This window comes from Lytechinus pictus, chromosome 5 (assembly GCF_037042905.1).
Source record: "Lytechinus pictus isolate F3 Inbred chromosome 5, Lp3.0, whole genome shotgun sequence".
Lineage (NCBI taxonomy): Eukaryota > Metazoa > Echinodermata > Echinoidea > Temnopleuroida > Toxopneustidae > Lytechinus > Lytechinus pictus.
Genome location: NC_087249.1, coordinates 16,536,306 through 16,550,900, shown reverse-complemented (window position 1 = coordinate 16,550,900; position 14,595 = coordinate 16,536,306). Strand labels below are relative to the sequence as shown.

At 36.1% G+C, this 14,595-nt stretch overlaps 1 long non-coding RNA gene across 1 annotated transcript; it reads right to left on the bottom strand.

Annotated features, from left to right (window-relative positions):
* Nucleotides 1-1,724: 1,724 nt before the first annotated feature.
* Nucleotides 1,725-3,520, bottom strand: LOC135154252 (uncharacterized). Its single transcript, XR_010293665.1, has 2 exons — nt 3,219-3,520; nt 1,725-2,415 (listed from the first exon to the last, which is right to left on the bottom strand). It is a non-coding gene; the product is annotated as an uncharacterized LOC135154252 (long non-coding RNA).
* Nucleotides 3,521-14,595: the final 11,075 nt, after the last annotated feature.

Here is a 14,595-nt window from a genome sequence, read left to right as displayed (position 1 = left end):
AGTTTCTTACATAAAGGCTACTTCATTTCAATGTCTTGGAAGTGGTCATACATGTATGTTTCCCTTTATAAGAGAATGCTTCCTAATTACTATTTGTTCATAATATTTTAACATTGGAACAATAATATTATACTGTAATGTGTATTAGAACCTACAAAGTGACTGCAGCACACATAAATCATGGAGATAATAGCTCCATGTATAAATTAAGAGACTTGAATAAACAACATTTTTCAAAAGCAAACAATACCCGGTATACATCTGTCTATGCATAAGACAGTTCCAATTTAAGTCTTATCAAATTGTTCTCTGCTGCTGCTACTGCTATGTTTTATCAGTTTCTAAATACAGTTCATGCACGGTTACATGAATGAGAAATACAATACATTTAATCAGAGAATCAGAGATCATTACCTTCTATGACAACTGAGTTTTGTTTCTAGATCAGTCTCATAAATATCAAGGAAAGATGTTGTTAACCTTTAAACACCATGTAAATGATACAAAGAAATCTACGCTTAAAAGTTATCCTATTACAGAATTTATTCAATCCCTGTTTTACAGTATTTAGAATATAATGCGTAGTACGCATTGCGTACAGCGAGGAAAAAGGGGACAAAACCTAAAACAAACCATTTTAAAATGTAACGCATGTCTTGAACTAAACAATAATAACAGAAATCACTATACTGTGTATTAAGGTATTCATACACGTACACATACAATGTAAAGGATGATTGAATGGGAAGAGAAGGGATGGAAAGTGATCATGAACAATTGATCAAATGACTGTAAATTTTACTGCTGCATTAAAAAAATCACAAGAATCCAACTAGTGCCTGGAATGTACCAGCTACTATTACCATTTACAGAAATCAAATATTTTTTTTGAGATAAACTATTTTCTAAAAGTTGAAAAAATACACTGTTGAACAAGTCATTTTGTATGAAATAAATTTGGATTACTGGCAAGTAATTGAGACTTTATTACGACCACTAACATGGCTAGGGTTGGGTTGAATTGCAAATATAAAAACAATGCAAGCACAATCATTTTAAGTAAAAACCTAATCAGAAAAAAAAATGACATCAGTCTTCTCCTTAATATATGGTAGATATATATATATAAAAATTATAGATTTTTTCTAAAATCTGTACAGTAAATATAATAGAATTGGATGCATCTAAAATAAATATTTCTAAGGGAAAAATAGTTCCATTACATAGTGGAATAAAATAAAAACAATTCATATTTCTAATATGATTATGCAGAATAAAAGTCAATCTTATGACACATGAGGTAAAGTAATACTATTAAATCTCTGTTTCAGCACACCTTCCAATCCCTCATACAAATTCTTGAATTAAATGTATTAACAATTATAACCATTTTTGTGACCTCAGGGTGAAGGAAAGCACTGCATAGTGCAAGCATGGAGCACGCTGATTGGCTGTTGCCTCTATGGAACATCAAGCATTCTAGTCGTCTGGCAAAAGCCTATAGGTGTATTACCAGTACTATCAGATTCAACCCAGCCGTCTTTTACCAAGGAAACTTCTCCCTTTTGCGCACAAACCAGAGACTCCTACTCCACATTGAGTTTGTAAAAACGGCCACCATTGTAATGGTAGATTGGCAGGTGCACCCAGGGTTCATGGCTAACAGGTGCGAAGCCCCTTACAAGTACATGTAGGTGCCACCCCACCCCCCCAAAAAAAAAAAAAAATCCCAGATATCCAGTTTTCTTTTTGAAGGAAAAATGGAGCCTGTGCATACTTGTACAGACATCCCCTCCAAGTAATTAATTTACCCCCTTTTCAAGATTTGTGTGGGGCTCTTCATAAATAAACAATAAAAAAAAAAGAGGGAAAATGGATGTTGATTTGGGGTGTGAAAATGTGATAATGACTGATCAAGTTACTTACCGGTACTAGTCCGGTAGTATGTTTATGACTATGTAGGTTCAAAGGCACCAATAATATATCTTTTATAACATTATGCTGGTGGTTTAGTGAATGCACCCAGTGTCCACAACTTTAAAAAAAAGGTGGGATAGGTATTGGAGATGTGAACCAGTGAAGTGCAAGTGTGATGCTGACCCACCAAGACCATCTAACCTAGAAGAAGACATAACATGCATCCAAATACAAAGGTTTAAGTCCAAGTCCAGAACAGCTCATCCATGTCTGAGTTCTTGCTGTCTTAATGGTCTCATTCTTCTTGGAATTCACATGTTGATCACGAATCACGATTCAACAAAATTGTCCTTTGATATCAGCTTAAGAGAGAGGACCTGGGAGTAAGGACTAGTCAGTCTTTTTATCACCTCCGACCGTTGTTGCTTGAACACTAATAGGTTTGAAAGGGCAACCAGTTTTCATTGTGGATTCTTGATTACCGGTACGCTCATTTTCCTGGAGATGGAAAAACAATCATGAAAAACCATTTAACATATTCCCTTGATAAAGCTTCAACTCTTCAAGTACAACCATAGAGCTATTAGCTCCATGGTACAACCATATTCGACAAGAGGCATGCATTATACAAATGGAAGAAAAAGAACTTAATGACATCAATTTAGAAATTGAGCTTCCAATGCCTTTCACTTAACAATCAACAATTTAATACAATTTACATGAACAGTTGTAATGGTTGTGAATGTGATTAGACAGGAATAACCATGCTTTCTGGGGATTTATTTAACAATTTCTGAATTTTATTATGTAGTTCTGCAGAAAACCCAATAGTAGTGGAGATCGGGGTGAGTTGGAACGCGTGGTGAGTTGAAACATTGTAATTTTCTTTAACGCCTGTAAAATAAATTTATGCAATACTGCCCTCAATTTATTGCTAATATTAGGCCTAATAATTAATACAACACTGTTGTGTTATTAATAGCAATAAATTGAGGGCAGTATTGCATAAATTTATTTTACAGGCGTTAAAGAAAATAACAATGTTTCAACATACCCCGCGTTCCAACTCACCCCGATCTCCCCTACAGAGACTGAAGGCTGAGCTTTTAAAATTAGGAATAGGAGTTGACATCATAGTCATACCCAGTCAACTTGTTTGTTATAGAAAACTTACGAATTCCAATTTCCATGGTTGCATCATCTTAAAACAGAAAAAGTAATGATAAAAAGTGCAGAGATATTACACGTTAAATTAGATTCATCATAAGTTTCTTTTTTTTCTTGTATATATCACCACCAACCTTTCCTGTTCCATGTTGATTCTGTGATTGCACAGCCTCAGCTTCACAGCAGCCTTCGCCCGCTACGGCGGAGCCTTTCGTCACTCCGAAATTGAACCAGGATTTGACTCTTTCGGGCAAAAGTGGGTTGACAAAGGGTTGAATAAACCGGTAAAATATCCACAAAATAAGAGGAACGAGAAAGCAGGGACAACACACCATGATTATCGAGGAACTGTCTCCAAATTAGAAGCAAACAACGGACGACGTATGAACCATACGGAGAGAGCTACGTGTAGATTTCTAACTCGCATAAGTAGTGCGAGCTACGTATATCCGCCCCCGGCCGGCCCCCCGGCGGAGCAGCATCCTGACTGTAGGTGGTATTCAGCCAGTGTTGATTTTCTTTTCTTGTTTGTCCTATACCGCGCCACCCACTGATCTGAATTCAGATAAGTGCCCCCCCCCCCCTCCGCCAAAGGGCATTAATTTATGGTTTTTCTCAGAGATTATCCCATTATATACCGTCCAGTGGCGGATCCAGATGCGGGGGGGGGGGGGGGGGGCACGTCCAGCCCGCGTCCCCCTTTATAAACCTGACCTAAAAAAAAGAAAGGTTATGGAATTCCCTACCTCAGGACGTCGTAGACAGCACCTCAGCAAACATATTCAAGAGTGAGGTGCAACATGTCAGACTATGTTAGTCTGCATTTGTTTGTAAATATGTAAATATTATATATATGTTGGCTTTTTTTTACCACAACTTCAACGGTGGATACTCAGCACTCAGCATTCAAGTCCACAATACAGTACGACAATACACCACAGGTGGTATGTACTTATATAGGAAGAAGAAGAAGAAAGGAAGGGGATCATGGAACCGTGAGAGAAATAAACGTAAGGGATATAGAGGAAATAATGAAAAGCAAAGAGATAGATTGAACAGGAAACAATTTTAAGAAAGGAAACGGAAGAGGGGAGAAATTACGGAAAGAGAGAGGAAGAGTAATTAAAGAAAGAAATGGAAGAGGGAAAGAAAAAGAAGGAAAATGGTCGGCCAAGGCACAAAAATGGAGAGGGAAAAAGAGGAAAATAAGTGAAAGGATAGAGAGAGGGGGGGGGGGGGGAGAAACGTAAACAGGGTAAAGTAAAGTCATAATGGGCAGTTATTTGTGTGCAGCGAGGGCTCGTGAAACTTTTTTGTAACTCTTTGAAAAAAATAATAAAAAAATATTCTCGTCTTTTTTCCACAAGGGAATGGAAAATAAATGAGAAAAAAAATGAAGTTTGAAAGGATCTATCCACGGGCGTTGCCTCCCCCCCCCCCCCCCGCAAAAAGGAGGGTAGAAAGGAAAATGAGGAGGGAAGAAAAATACCTTGAAGGAATCACAACTTCCCATGATAATAAATCAAAGAAGGAATAAAAAGGAGTACAGGACTAAAACTGAACTATCACTTGTTCTAATGTCACAAAACTGAATCCAATATCCTAAAAACTATTGTCGCCTCTTGTACCAAATTAAATTTGGAAAAAAAAGTTTGATCTCTGAACAGGTGTCATTGTGGTAGTGACATCATCGACCATGCCATTTGCATGTCACTCTGATGTTCATACATGTATAAATGTTTTGTGAAAAAATTGTAAGGGAAATGTTTTAATGTCATTACTTTCTTATTTTACTTCCAGTTTTCCTGGCCTGATTCGTCGCTATATATTAAAGTCAACTCATTTTTTGGTTGAACTTTGCCTTGGAGATTTCTGTGACAGTAGTAACCTAATCAAAGTGAATTTGTGAACCACTAAACACGGAAACAAGAATGAGATATGGAAAACAAATACAATTAATAAATCAATTTTGATAAAGATAAATACTTTTATTTCAACGCACAGACACACAATCATCATGACAACACCATGTATGAATAAGTATACACATATTTCAATAAAATTGGCAAACGTCTCGATTTGCCCCATATGAATTCAAATAGAATTGACTAAACATGAATAAACTAACTGACCTTAACTAATACATCCACAATAAAACATTTTCTAGAAACCACTTATTTACATAAAGGTGGACCAAGGAATACACTCGTCACACCAACATGTATTTCTGTGCTCTGTGGGTAAACATGTGTGTCTGGGGGGGGGGGGGGGTTACAGTTGTCAAAGTAGCCCCCCCCCCCTAAAAAGACAACTACAGGTAAAGCAGGCCTTCTGTAAAATCAAAGCAATATCTTAGACCAGATTATTTAAAATGTGTTTCAAAATTCTCAGTTGAATTTCTTCTGAGTCAAACAGGTATGTGTACTGTGTAGTCTCAAAAGATTTGACTTAGGCAGAATTACACTACTAATCATTCCACTTGAGAGTGTTTTCTCATCAGAGTGTAGAGAAGGGACTTGAATATGATTTGAAAATTAGCTTCTTACATAAGGCCACATTTGAGCCTCTCTCTGAAGTGGCCATATTTTTTCATTAGAGAAACCGATTAAAACTACATGTAATTGATTAATTATTATTTGCTCATAATAACTGTGCTTCCTCAATCTCTACAAAATTTGCAACCACAGCGTTTGGATATACCATGGACTGGACCTACTACAACTACTACAAAAGATGTGTATACATGCATAAACATGTACTATTAAACAATATTACATTCAAATCTAGGTAGCATGGAAAATGCCCCATCTCCCCCCCAAAATAGCTGGTGTCACTTTATCAATAAAATATTCAGAAAAGGTTTAACATTATTAGGAGATATCTTTCATGATAGGCCTCAAATTACAGTTTAATGGGGTGTTCCAAGATATTGCATTCAATCGAAGGTAAATTTTAGGACCCCAAATCAATCATAAGTTTTGTGATTAATTGTAAATTTAAATTGATCACAGGTCTGCTTCTTGTATCAACACATATAAATTGATTTGTTTTTAGTAAATAAGATCTATCAATTGTAAATTTTCTCCTGAAATTTGCGATTGATTGCTAATATCGTCTTGCAACACCCTCTGTCTTCATACATGTATAACAAATTATTGATAAGGAATAATGGGCAAACATACATGTATGAGAAAATTAGAGAAACTTATACAGAAAACGAAATATTTCAAAATAAAATGTAATGCACCTTTTGGACTAAACAGCATCATTGACAATAACATCTGGTTACTGGTAGACAACAGAAATTACAAATCTAAACTGAAACATTACTCATTGAATGGATGAACAGAATCAGAGAGAAAGGAATTAGGGAGTCTACCAGATAGGAAAGGGATCCTTCAAAATAAGTCATTGGGCTCACTGTTGCCATGGAAACTTCTCCATTTTGCAGACGAACCAGGTTTTTTTTTTTACCTCTTTCTGAAATTTTCATGATCAGCCCAATGGTAGCTTGGCAGGGGCACCCAAGGTTCACTGCTAACAGGTGCGAACGCCAGGTACACAAAGGTGCCAAAATATTAGCCCAGATATCCAGTGTCGATTTGAATAAAAGAAAATATGGAGCCTGTGCATAATTTATCTATGGACATTATACAAACACTCCTAAACAATAACATAATGATATCATAATAAAAAGTAAATCCAAAATTGACCCCCTTGTAAAATGGGGCTCTGCAAAAAAAAATCATTTCTAGTAAAACAATATGGAATTATTTTCCCCTTAAAAGTATAAATTTCTATGTAAAAGAAAGGATTAATATTTGCAAACACATCCATTATCCTTTCAATATAATATTGCAATTATTTACCATTAAATTTTGTTAGACTTTGTGAATGTTGAATCTGAACAACACTGAGCCAGTCAGCATGGTTAAGACTCCAGAACGAAGGTGCCAAGAGTCACTTTAACACTGGAGATGTATTCTTGCTGTTGAGACTGGTCTTATTCTTCTGGGAATTTATGTGGTGATCATAATCCAACAAATATTGAAACAATGTCCTTTAATATCAGCTGAAATGAGGACCTAGGACTAGTCAGTCTTTTTATCACCTCCAACCGTTGTTGCTTGAACACTGTTGGGTTTGAAAGGGCAGCCAGTTCTTGTTGTGGATTCTTGATTATATTCATTTTCCTGTATGGCAAGGGGAAGAATACGAAACAAAACATACATGTAAGAGACAACTTTAAGACACATATTTTGAAAGACTAAAGCAGAATAAAGGGGAATTAAATAAACAATTAATTTGCCACCTCATCTCATGAAGTGTTATGTATCTACTATCTAGATATCCATATCCATACATGAATCTGTATCACTTAGTGTACTAGTAATATAGTACTTTTTTAGTAGAGCCTACACATAACTGAAATCAACAATTGAACATAAAATAATATGAGATTCAATAAATGATCAAATTCCATTTTTGTTTGGTGCACTGGTTGTATAAAAATTATCCTGACCAAGGAAATAGAATTATTATTAGTGAAGATCAAAGGAACAATTACCCCCAGGCTCCCGAAAGTCATCACCATGTTCCCTGGGCCTGGGTCCACAATCTCATATCGACACCAGAGCACCTTCCTTGGGCTTGGCTTTAAGTTTTCGTCTTTTAATACTCAGACTCAGACTAGAGCTTAGTTTTATCTCATCAATTATCACTCTCAGACTCAGAGTCAGATATCACAGTCACACACAAAAATGATTATTATAGATTTATCTGTTGACCCCCCCCCCATACACAAATCATAGATCATGCTTATGTTTTATGCTACATCTATATGACTCTATCTCTCTCTCTCCCTTCACCAACCTTCTCTGTTCCATTTGGATTCTGCGATTGCCCGTCTCCGGCTTCACTGCCTCTGCCGGTGCCTTCGGCTTCGGCGGAGCCTTTCGGAGGCGTCACTCCGTAAATTCTCATGTTGAAATTGAACCAGGATTTGACTCTCTCGGGTAAAAGCGGGTTGACAAAGGGTTGAATAAACCGGTGAAATACCCACAAAACAAGTGGAATGACAATGCAGGGTATACACACCATGTTTATCGAGAAATGTCTAAAAATGAGAAGAAAACAACAGACGAGGAGTGTAGTGTAAATATTGCGTAATCGATCGAATTAGGCTTGGCCGGGGCTTTTAACTAAATTTTCTTATTTCAATTTTCATATCTATATAAGATAAGAATTACAAAATCAAATATGCTTAAAATAATTTTTTATGTTGTATTGAAATTTTGAAATTTGGTTTTTACATTGTTTACTATATAAAAAAGGAAACAAAACGTTCTGTTCATAAAAAGGGATGAGTTGATTTTCGAGGTCAGCAAATTTTATTGACTGAAAATGTAGATTGCTACCGAGCAGTCTGATCGGTCACTACTAGCCAATTTGATAATGCACAAAAATAACGATCACTTTTTACAAAAGCATATCTCTGATGTTCAGTGAAGTCCCGGGGTGAAGTATGTGTTTCCATACAAATAATAGGCCCTTAAAATTCAACTTGACTCATTAAATATGTTTCTTTCTATGGCAGTAAAGCCTGCTCAGGGGCTATAATCCAAGGGCGACCATGCAGGCTATATATAAATATGGATGTTGTCTAATTGTCTATTCTAAATGATTCCCACGGTCCCAACTATATCTTTTGTCCTCAAAATTTAACATTCTGACCTCTTTTATTTGATTTAAAGAGGAGGGGGGGGGGGGGGGGGTCAGCCTGAAGAAAAGTTTGTTGTAAGAATACCAGAAAAAAATATTGGTGTAGGTTCGAGTGAAATCCATTAAAGTTTAAAAAGGTTATTAAAATTTTTATATTTTGATTTGTCACGTCATACGAACAGCTCCCCATACCGCGTGGTAAAAAATAAATTAAAATTAATTTTCTCTTTAAAAAATCAAAATGTTTTTTATTGTGCCTTCAGTATATCAACAGAAAGATCCTTTCACACCCACTCCTGAATGGAAAAGGTTTAGTTCATCATGAACTATTAGAAAATTAATTTATTCATTTTATTTTTCACAACATTGAGGGAGCTGCTCGCATATGATGTCATAAATAAAAACTTTTAAGTTAAAAACAAATCTAATAATTTTCTCATCTTTAAAGGATTTTCCTCAAATCTTCACCGATATTTTTTAACACGGGCGGTAGAGTGAAGTTGAAACTGCACGAGGGCGGGGGGACAAGCTTCCTCTATATAGTTGAAAAGGAAAGATGACCCCATTCTAAATTACATTATATTCACCATTTATTACGTTTTTGCCTGAAGTAGCTGTTTGTTTCGTTAGTTCAGCATAACTTTTAAAGGACACTTCTGACTATTATTAGTATATAATTATGCAAGCCATATACGCTAGCTCGCTGTTTGGAAAAATGATTTAAATCCTAATTTGTGGAAATCGATTCGTGTTCTATTCTGATGGCGCTATACAACTCTGATTTTTTTTTAGTTTGTTAAAAAGTTATAGAAAAATGTTATCCTTGAAATTATTTTACTTGTTGAAGAGAAAGTCATCGTCGGAAAATTCCCTCACGAATTAAAGACCCTTTAATCGAAGACAAATAATTACATAGGGCCGTGTTTGGTTTTTATTGTTCCTATTATCATTTCACAATTAACTCTCCTAAAAGAAAAAAATAAGTTAGTCACCATGCATCATGGACCATTGAAAATCGAAATTCATGAATTTCATATTACATAACTGGGGCAGCTGCTCGTATGAAACTGAAAATTCTAACAAATTTTTTAATCATCGATGGATTTTCTTAAACCTTCACTAGTATTTTTCATTATATTTTGTATTTTGACAGCCGCTTTTTGTCAGGGTGAACTTAATTTGATCCCTTTAAGAGCCACTGTATTTTATTTTTGTTATCACTATTCTGTATGATTGCAGGGAACAGAAATAGTTGAAACTAGCTAGGGCAGCATCGGAAGCAGTGTAACATTAAGTTTATTTTATCTTACCCTGAAATTCCAATATATTATGAGCTTTTTTGGAGGAGAAGTGCGCAGACCATGAGAGAAAACATTCAGCTTCCTCAAGCCATCCCCACCCCCTTCTTGCCCCAGTCTATCCAAGGCTTTACTAGTGAAAATTCGATCCAAACAGTAATTTTATCCAGACATCTTAAACTCATGCCGTGACATAACTAAAATACTGAGAGTGTTGGATCCATCTCCGACGGTCAGCATGCATCCTCATCACAATAAACGAAGCACCAGTACTTTTCTGCTCTCAACCCCCCCCCCTTTTTTTTTTTTTGGGGGGGGGGGGTATTCATCATTTGTTTCATTTATTGAACATGTTAATTTAAAACGTGTGGAGCATACAGTTTATTCTCTTGGACAGATGAACAGGCATAGTAATACAAAGAGAAATGAAGTATAAAGTGAAGTAAGAAAAAAAGCATAAAAGGAGGACATTAATTCTGGCGTGAGTATAATAGTAGCGTACTAAGCCAAACGAATTTGAGGGGGCGCAGAATGGCCAGCGTGTGTTTAAGGGGAATTTCTAAGTCACAAGTAATAATATTTTTGCCTTTTTTAAATAGAAAAAATAATTGTGAAAAATAATTGTGATAGGTTTTAAAATTATAATAATCAATGGTAAAACGCACACATTTCTTTTCATCTTAATTGTCTTTTCTTTAAATCATTTTAAATTATTCGTCAGTACGGTCGTTTAGGAAACTTTTTTTTATCATGGCAGAGACTCCCTCAGAGGGTTAATTACCAATTCGTCTACTGCCATCTCGTCCACTCACCGCATGATCTACATTCGTTAAGTGTATAATGCCATTCCGTCCATCGACATTTCTTCTAAGAACCATTGGTCCAATAACCATTTGGTCCAATCATCACCTCGCGTCTATAACCATTTCGTCTATGACCATTTCGTCTCGTAACCAGTTGGTCTATCAATTTCACTTTCATTTATATGGACTAATTATGGCTAATGGACAAACTGGTTATCATACAAGATGGTGAGTGGACGAATTGGCAATCAGCCTGGTGAGGGGCGGCGGAGCGAAGTTGAATTTGGGGGGGGGGGCACAGGGGAAGAAGGGCACCTTTCTTTCGAAAAGGGCACTTAAAAACAAAGGAAAAAAATGTCTTATCTATATAATGGTGTAATGAGTCAAAAAAAAATTGTTGAGGGTTCTAGATATTTCGTAGCACGAAAAATTAATAAGTAGCTGCGAGCGAGCAAAAGTTTTGACATTTTTATAACGAATTTTGTGGTAGCTAGCCTTGACATAATATTCATAAAATAATATCATATTTTACCCCTTAAATTGTCGGTGAACGGAGCAGCACTGCAGCAGGTAGGAGGGCGCCAGCCCCTACGAGGATCTAGCTAGGAATTCCGGTGGGTGATACAAAACTGTTCTTTTTTAAAGTATGTACTCGGTTGTATTTTTTAAGATCTATTTTTTTTTTTTTAAATATTTGTTGTTTGTATAAAGGAACTGTTGCTGGGCTAGCGCCATGAGCGTCTCTGGACGCGGTGTGTGCGATCAACAAGATATTATTATTATTATTCTCTCTTTCCTTTTCTTACTCCGTCTTTTTTTTTTTTTTTTTTTTTTTTGGGGGGGGGGGGGCAAGAGCCCCCATCTGTACGCCACTGCTTATCTACCCCACTCACATGACTCATGAAACTTAAGGCACGTCTGATTATTCTTACAATATTTCCTTCATAAGTAGTAACATATAAAATGAGAATATTGTTTTCTTGTTAAGTGGCGCTCGTTAACAACAAAAGGCCTTCTCATGTAAAAGGGGCACAAAACACGTTCGTGAGGGGAACTTTTCTTGAGTAAAAAGGGGGCACTGATTCGAGAAAGGGCACGGGTTACAAGAAGACAAGGGGCACTAATTGCTCACACCTAAATAACGGGTCACCCTCAGGTAAAAGGGGCTTATAGTCGTGAGGGGCATTTTACTTGCATAAAAAGGGAAAATTTTCAGTGCTTCAAAAAGTGTGGGGGGCATTATGCCCCCGGCAGGCCCGCCCCTGGGATAGTGGATAATCTGATGAGACCAAAATAGTAGACGAGTTGGCAATTGGACGAATCATGGGCGGAAATTCCAGGGGGGACAGGGGGAACGCGTCCCCCTACCATGCCTACCATTTTGGAAGGGGGGGGGCATAATATCAAATGTCCCCCCTAATATTTGTGGTCTTTTATTATGGAAAAAATACATAATTCAAAATCGAAATTATACACATGTATCCTCGAATTTCGAAAACTATATAAACAGATAGTTTTTGTTAAGAACTGGGATAGGAAAAGAAAAGGCATACCGGCCCGTCTATTCTCGAACTCGCATCTAGCCCTATATGCCAGCCAAAGAATGATGACATTGATGACATCGATGGCCATTGTCAATTTCATAACTAATAAAAATGACGAAAAAAGAAAATTGCCTCTGGATAATTATAAGTAAATTTAGTGCATAGATGGTAAACGAGAATGTTCCATACCCAGTAAAAACATACCTTTGTTAAACCAATTCATTTTCCCTTTATTCCAAATATACTTGGAATATAAGAATATTTTCATTGTTCGCGTATACTCAGTAAAAAGAATAGTTTTCATGAGTTATGATTAATCCTTACTATGTTTAATCCCCCAAAATTTGTTTTTAAATACTCTATTAACGTGACTTTTATTTTCCGTTTTTCCACAAAATTCCTGCCGTGAGAGGGGTCACCATAGGTAGATGAAGGGGGCGAAGCGGCAGCCCGCCCCCTATTGCCGGCACAAAATAGGAAGGAGAGGATAAAAACAAGAAGAAAGATAGGACGAGGAAGAATCTTAAATGATGGAAGGGGAGGGGAATAATTGGAAAAAATAAAACTTTCAGGTCATAGTATAAAAATAAAAAAAATCGCTCGCGTTTTCCATGAATACACAGTCATCTCTTTATTTCAAAACGTGCTTTTTTTCACTCTTTAGATCTAAATATATAAAGTCAAATCATTTATTTAGGAAGATATCCATCTTTTTCATAATTTGTAGGTTTAAATCTTTAACAAAAAAATAGCTTGCGCTTTGCGCTCGCATTGCTTATTGAGATAAACTGCCTTTGTTCTTTCTTTCAAAAGTGCTTGAATGATCCAGTTTTCAGATCTGAATATAAAAAAAAATCATTTCGCGCTTCGCGCTCGCATCAGTAATATGGTTGAGTCAGATACTATCCTGTTTATTGCTATAAGGTGAAAAGAAGATGACTGTTTTGGTCGGGGAAAAAAATCAGGATATGCTTCGCGCTCACATTAATTAAAATTTTGTTAGATAGCTACCCTGTCCTTGATTTTAAAATATGCTAATAATACCAATTTTTAGGCTGGGAATGACATATCTTTAGCACACACTTCGCGCTCGAATCTAATATTGTTTAGTAAAATTCCTATCCTGTTCATGATTTGAAAAAATGTTACGATTGTCCGGTATTTAGGTTGGAAAATACAAACTTTCAGCTCGCGCTTCGCGCCTGCATTAATTGTTTAGATTCCTATCCTGTTCATAATTTTAAAAAATGTACTAAGAATGTCCAGTATTTAGGTTGGAAATCAAAAACTTTCAGTTCGCGCTTCGCGCTCGCATAAATTGATTAGATTTTTATCCTGTTCATATTTTTTTAAGGTGCTATGAATGTCCAGTTTTTAGGTTGGAAAATAAAAAACTTTCAGCTCGCGCTTCGCGCTCGCATAAATTGATTAGATTCCTATCCTGTTCATGATTTGAAAAAGGGTTACGAATGTCCAGTTTTTAAGTTGGAAAATCAAAAACCTTCAGGTCGCGTTTCGCGCTAGCATTATTTTATTAGATTCCTATCCTGTTTATGATTTTTATAAAGCTGTTAAGAATGTCCAGTTTTTAGGTTGGAAAATCAAATACTTTCACCTCTTGCTTCGCGCTCGCATTAATTGTTTATATTCCTATATACTGTTCATAATTTTTTAAGTACTAAGAATGTCTAGTATCAAGGTTCAAAAATCAAAAACTTTCAGCTCGCGCTCCGCGCTCGCATAAATTGATTAGATTCCTATCCTGTTCATGATTTGAAAAAGTGTTACGAATGTCCAGTTTTTAAGTTGGAAAATCAAAAACCTTCAGCGCGCTAGCATTATTTTATTAGATTCCTATCCTGTTCATGATTTTTATAAAGCTGTTAAGAATGTCCAGTTTTTAGGTTGGAAAATCAAATACTTTCACCTCTTGCTTCGCGCTTGCATTAATTGTTTAGATTCCTATCCTGTTCATGATTTTTTTTAAGTACTAAGAATGTTTAGTATCAAGGTTGAAAAATCAAAAACTTTCAGCTCGCGCTCGCATCTATTATTTAGTTGAATTCTTATTCTGTACATGATTTGAAAAAGTGTTACGAATTTCTAGTTTTTAGGTTGGAAAATCAAAAATTTTTAAGCGAAGCG